Here is a 6,667-nt window from a genome sequence, read left to right on the forward strand (position 1 = left end):
AGCACGTGCCCTTCCTCCCTCACCTGCTGCGGGATGAGCCACAGAGGAACCCATCTCTCAGCCAGGGCCCCGCCCGCCCAGCCCTCCCCAGCAACAAAGACTTGGGTATGTGGGCATGGCCCCACGGTGTAGGGGACATCGCTCAGGAGCCCTAGCGCTTTGAGACCTAAGACCAGCCACATGGCTCAAAGGCAGAGCGGCCCCGCCTCCGGGCTCTGACAAGTTGACCTTGACCATCAGCCTTTGTTCTTGCTGTTTCATGGGACGCAGCCACTCAGGAGTGCACCGTGGAGGCCAGCGCGAGCTCACAATAGCAGCTTTCTCCCCATCTCCTTGCCAGCTCCCTGGCCACCCTGCCTTCTTCACCTGCTTTTTAAATGTTCCTATGGAAAGTCACCATGTCAGCCATCTCCACCGGGACGGCTCAGCGGCATCAGGTCCGTTCACACGGTTGTGCAACCATCACCGCCATCATCTCCAGAACGTCTTCCATCTTGAAAACGGAACCTCTGTCCCCATTGAACACTAGCTCCCCACCCCTCTCCCTGGCCCCGGCCCCCACCATCTACTCTCGCTCTGTAAATTTGACTCTTCTAAGGACCCCATGTAAGTGGAGCCCTACAGTACTTGTCCCGTTGTGATTGGCTTCTTACACTTCCTTCCTAAGGGAGTCCAGCCCAGTGCACAGACCACATTTTGCTTCTCCGTCCACCTGCAGATGCACACTTGCTTTGCTTCCAACCTTTGCTGCCAGTGCTGCTGCTGTGAACATGGGCATAAACACGTCTCATGGCGACTGCTGGCTGCTCTCCTGGGTGTGTACCCAGCAGTAAAACTGCTGGATCATTGGGCAACTCAGTTAACATTTGAGGAACCACTATCCTGTTTTCCACAGAGGAGGCACCACTTTACATTCCCGCTAACTGTGAGTGAGGTTTCAACCTCTCCATCCTCTCACTAATGCTCACTGTTGGTTGGTTGGCTTTGGACAGGAGCCATCCTAAAGAGTGTCACTGTGGGTTCGAGTCGCATTTCCCTCTTAATTGGGGATGTTGACCATCTTTTCATTAGCTTATTGGTCATTGATACATCTTTGAAGATATGTTTATTCAAGCCTGGCCAGTGTGGCTCAGTGGTTAAGCATCGACCTATGAACCAGGCAGTCACAGTTCAATTCCCAGAGCACATGTCCGAGTTGTGGGCTTGGTCCCCGGTAGGGGGCGCACTAGAGGCAGCTGGTCAATGATTCTCTCTCATCGTTGATGTTTCTATCCTCTCGCTCCCCCTCTGAAATCAATAAATATACAAAGTCTATTTGAGTACTTTGCCCAGATTTTAATCAGGTTGGGTTTTTTGGTTGTTGAGTCGTAGTTCTTTATATTGTCTCGATATTAGCCCCTTATCATGATTTGCAAATATTTTCTCTTTCTTGGGGTTGCTTTTACACTGTTGATTGGTGTCTTTTTTTGTTGTTTTTGTTTTATGATACATAAGTTTTAAATTTTGATATGGTCGAGTTTACCTGGTTTTTGTTGTTACTGCTGAAGCTGAGAAGAAACCCTGGAGGAACCAGGTAAGGCTCTGAAAGTCTCTGTGGGCAGGCAAGCTGGCCAGGTGGGATCAGGGGTCAGTCTAGAGCAGCCGTGGGCAAACTACGGCCTGCGGGCCGGATCCCACCCGTTCGGCTGTTCTATCCGGCCCGTGGAGCCAAAAGAGCGGAGGGGTCTCTTGCTCTCCCCTCCGCTCCTTCACCAGACCGTACCCTATGTAATGATGTTTACTTTGAATTTATATTAGTTCACACAAACACTCCATCCATGCTTTTGTTCCGGCCCTCCGGTCCAGTTTAAGAACCCATTGTGGCCCTCGAGTCAAAAAGTTTGCCCGCCCCTGGTCTAGAGCCAGGAGGGAAGGGGGTCTAGAGCCAGGAGGGAAGGGGGTCAGTCTAGAGCCAGGAGGGAAGGGGGTCCGTCTAGAGCAGTGATGGCGAACCTATGACATGTGTGTCAGAGGTGACACGCAAACTCATTTTTTGGTTGACTTTTCTTTGTTAAATGGCATTTAAATATATAAAATATCAAAAATATACATCTTTGTTTTACTATGGTTGCAAATATCAAAAAATTTCTGTATGTGACAAGGCACCAGAGTTAAGTTAGGGTTTTCAAAATGCTGACCGCCGAGCTCTAAAGGTTCGCCATCACTGCTCTAGACGGACCCCCTTCCCTCCTGGCTCTCGACCAGCCATGGGCAAACTTCGGCCTGCGGGCTGGATCCGGCCCGTTTGAAAGGAATAAAACCAAAAAAAAAAAGACCATACCCTTTAAATAATGATGTTTACTTGGAATTTATATTAGTTCACCCAAACACTCCATCCATGCTTTTGTTCCGGCCCTCCGGTCCAGTTTAAGCCCCATTGTGGCCCTCGAGTCAAAACGTTTGCCCGCCCCTGCTCTAGACTGACCTCCTTCCCTCCTGGCTCTCGACCAGCCATGGGCAAACTACGGCCCGCGGGCCGGATCCGGCCCGCGGGCCGTAGTTTGCCCATGGCTGGTCGAGAGCCAGGAGGGAAGGGATCAGTTTAGAATGAGACATAACTGGGACGTCAGATTAAGACTTGAAACTTCAGAACTTGGTACTTTGTTCTTTTTGGCACAAGTGTGGCCATCAGAATCGCATTTCAGAGAAGGTGCTCGTGCAACAGCAGGAGCTCAACTAGAAAGGAGTCTGGAGGCGAGGAGACATTGAACACCTTGCCGACTTTGAGGGAAGGAATGAGCACAGTGGCGGGATGGAGGGAGAACGAACGGGGCGGTCAGAGGAGCGAGGGGAGGCTGGAGGAGGTCGCACTTTGAGCACCAGGAGGTGGCTGCGGCTGTTAAGCCAGGAGCACGTGGAAGATGAGTGAGCGAGGGGAAGGTGTCACAGGGACAAGGAGAGATGCACTGCACTGCAAGGAGGCAGCGGCACCCACCAACGTAGACCTTCACCACTTATTACTGAAGACGGCTGCCAGGCGGATCTTCATGAGCCCAGCAGGTAACTTTCTCTGGTGAAACCACCAAGGTCACGGCAGGCAGAGGACAGTAACAGTGAGGATCCTTATTCTGCTTGTGTTCCAGGAGCTTCCGGAAGGACGGGGGTCTGGACAACACCTTTCCTCCCTCACACTCCATGATCGCCTTCATAGTCAACGGCTGGGGCAGATCCCAGGAGTGATGTAAAAATATTTTGCCTAAAATAAAAACATGGGCACGATGTTTTGCCAGCGCTCTGACTTCTGGAGCACACCACTTTTCACACACGCCCTCCCGATGATCCTGACAGACGCCCGCTGTCCCCAGGCTGCGGGCGGGAGGGACAGGCTGACCGGGATCACGGGAAGTACCCAGAACTCACGGCCCTAAGGCACGACGTCCTTTGGGACATAAGCGAGAGTAGCAAACACTTTCCCAGTTCCTGTGATGCTGTAACCAGCATCGTGTCACCCCCGATGGCCTGTCCATCAGGACAGGACAGAGCTCCTGCCTACTGCCTACCGGCCTGTGGACCCACAGGCAGGAAGTGCTGGGGTGACGGGTCACTCTCCCAGCACCTGCTCCCAAGTGTAGGACACACACCGCAGTTCTACAGTGCTCGTGGGGAAATAAGCCGAACATTTAGAAAAACCAACCAGGCTATTTTAACTCACTAGTGCCAATCATTTCGGATTTCTCAGCTGGCTCCTCAACAAATGTAAAAAGCACATGATCCTCATTACTTACTTAGCCACTCTGACACCAAACATTCCAAACTGCTCTAAGCATCCTATTGAACAAATATGTAAATATCCTTAGCCTGGATGACTTAGGCGCAATTAATACTTTCACAAGACTCTTCCCTTCTCCAACACGTTCAATGGCAACAGTGTCAGCTACTGTTAACGCACACAAACCAACTGAGATGTCTTGTGCCAACTGGGCGATGCAAGCACGCCCTCAGAGCCCAGGCACGTGATGAGGCCTGTCTTGGGCAGGTCTGCTCCTTCCGCGTGGCACCCACGCTCCAGTCACAACAGCACCCTGGACGCACACCCAGGAGGACAGGCCACAGGGTGCAGGCCTCCCCCCCCCCGAGACCTCCGTCTGCACAGACTTCGGGCTTTCCCTCGGCGCCAGGTCACCTTGAAGAGTGCAGACACCTCCCAAGGGAAATGGACCTAGTTATAATGAGGCCCCCTGGCCTGAGGGTGTCCCCCTGGAGCAGAGAGCAGCTGCGTCAGTCCACCACGGGCTCCACCCACTGACCCTCCTTGTGCGGAGTGACTCCTCAATGCCTGGGGCTCGGGCCCATCACCACAGGAAGAAGGTGCCCGGCACCAGGGGGTCAAAGGCAGCTGCTCCTGGCCGCAGTGTGGCCTCTGATGAGTGTCTGACATTCAAAGCAGATTTTGTTGGGCCTTCAGATCACACCCTGGGTCGGCAGTGCTGGCCAGCCTCCGTGCGCTGTTGGGTCACCTGGGTCCCCGGTGATGCCCGGCCTTCATGTGCTGTTAGGTCACCAGGGTCGGCGGTGCTGCCCGGCCTCCGTGTGCTGTTGGGTCACCTGGGTCGGCGGTGCTGCCCGAACTCCGTGCGCTGTTGGAGGGGAGGGAGGAGGAACTTGGACACACGGAGCCTCGACCCACCTTGATGGTGCTGGTCTGTGGTCTCAGGTGTTCAGGATGGGTCTTCAGGTTCCAGAATCAGATGCTACCTACTGAGCCTAGAATAGGAGGTGGTTTGGCCCATGAAACGGGGTTCCATGAGGAAATACATGCGAACTGGTGAAGGGATGCCGCCCGCCCCTCCCTCTCCACCTGGAAGGAGTCAGTGCAACAGCGACTCCCACGGAACAGACGCTGTTCCAGACGTCCTCTCTGTGTAGGACGGCTCCATTCCCGCTGCCTGGACCTGCCTGCATGCAGAGCTTCCTCAGGCACCTCAGGTTCCGCTCACCCTCAGGGACGTCCCCCGCCCACACCTCCTGTCCAGCACAGCGGGGTGAGGAGGGGGGCATTGGCCCGAGTGTGCTACTTGTTTTAACCAACACTCGTGCGTCCTCTCCCCAAGTTCACCAGGCACTCTCCCACCCAGCCCCCCAAGTTCACAAGGCCCCCCTCCCTCCCAGCCCCCCAAGTTCATACCCAAACCATCCACACCTGTGCTCTCTGGCTCCCAGTCATGGGCACCCTCCTTAGGGTCCTGGACCGGCCTCTCCTCTGTGGGGTATGTCTCGGGCCTTGGATGTAACAGCTGAGGCTCTGAAAGGACTGAGTCCATCTCAGGAAACTAAACTTCACAAACCAGATTCTTATGAGCTTTTAGCCTCAGCGTGTTTCCGCCTCCTTCACAGCCCCGTTCACCGAAGGAGGTGGCTTCTCTCTAGCACGCCACGCCCCGGCCCCCCATCATGGCACAGCCCTGTTTACCGAAGGAGGTGGTTTCTCTCTAGCACGCCCCTCCCGGCCCCCCATCATGGCACAGACCCGTTCACCGAAGGAGATGGTTTCCTCTCTGGCACGCCACCCCCCCATCATGGCACAGCCCCGTTCACCAAAGGAGGTGGCTTCTCTCTAGCACGTCACCGCCCCCCAGCATAGCACAGGCCCCAGGACAAGGTGCTGACCTGGTTGTTAGGCGTCATGAAGGATGAAGAAAACTCGGAGCTGGAGGTTTTCTGTACTCACACTGGGTCACTTAAAAGAAAAGAGAAAGGCTTTTTCTTTAAAGCACTCAGGTTTCTGCTTTAAAGAAAAATGTTTTTAAATAGTCCATTAATGTGAAAAATTCATGCTGCCCAAATGTCAATAATTCAGCGTGAGATTCGAGATGAAAGGGTCCTTATTCAAGCTCCAAAACGCTTTGCTCAGTGGGACAAAGGGCAGATGGCCCCAGGTCTGAGGAGGGGTGTACCCTAGGCGTGGCATCGGGAAAAGGTCATAGCCCTGGGGGACCGTCAGCTCCAGGGTACGGCAGAGTGCACACAGCAGGGCCAGGGGGTCCACACACCCTGCAGCACCGAGCCAGCCCTAGGTGTGTGTGGTGGCAGTGGTGCGGGGGGAGGGGGGCCATGCTGGGAGGGGACCACAGACACACTGACCAGCCCGACTTGGAATCTAGAGGCATCGTCCAGAGAGGCCACTGTACCTCCCGGCCACATCTCCAGTCTCAGATCCCAAAGGCAGCCCTGAGATCTTGGCTCTGGCACTCACTAAGGCGCGCTGTCACTGAGAGGAGGCGGTCACTGAGTCTGGGGCCTTGTGTGCGTTATGGGAACTGTGTAGAGACGTCACACAAAGCCTCGTTTACTAGTGAGGAAAGTGCTTGATAAACAGTGGCTCCGTTGTTGCTGCATTAGGGCTATTCCTTGGCTAACCCAAAGCATGGAGAAAGAGAAGAGAATTGTATCAGATGAGAGTCCATGGTCAGCCAACTCTGGCTGCCCTGGGGGAGCCAGGACTGCAGGACATGGCACAGGGCCTGGGGGTGCCCGAGGAGTCTCCCCCAGTTCTCAGGGGGCAGGGGTGCTGTTCAGAAAGCAAACCTCCAAGTCCTGTTCTACGCCTTCAGCCCTGGGTAGGTTTGCAAGCGTCTCTCTCTGTCTGGAATAGACGTGCCTGGGGTATAGCAGGCCCCCCCTGCCCGAC

The 6,667-nt window shown here is 54.7% G+C and overlaps 2 long non-coding RNA genes across 2 annotated transcripts in view; one reads left to right on the plus strand and one right to left on the minus strand.

Annotated features, from left to right (window-relative positions):
* The window catches only part of LOC107184218, a 23,431-nt gene that overhangs the window by 16,022 nt on the left and 742 nt on the right, over window positions 1-6,667 (plus strand). The gene's annotated exons all lie outside the window — the stretch shown is intronic.
* LOC107184219 lies at window positions 4,477-6,059 on the minus strand. Its single transcript, XR_001515043.1, has 3 exons — window positions 5,647-6,059; window positions 5,165-5,281; window positions 4,477-5,081 (listed from the first exon to the last, which is right to left on the minus strand). It is a non-coding gene; the product is annotated as an uncharacterized LOC107184219 (long non-coding RNA).

This window comes from Myotis davidii, unplaced genomic scaffold (genome assembly GCF_000327345.1).
Source record: "Myotis davidii unplaced genomic scaffold, ASM32734v1 scaffold1145, whole genome shotgun sequence".
Classification (NCBI taxonomy): Eukaryota; Metazoa; Chordata; class Mammalia; order Chiroptera; family Vespertilionidae; genus Myotis; species Myotis davidii.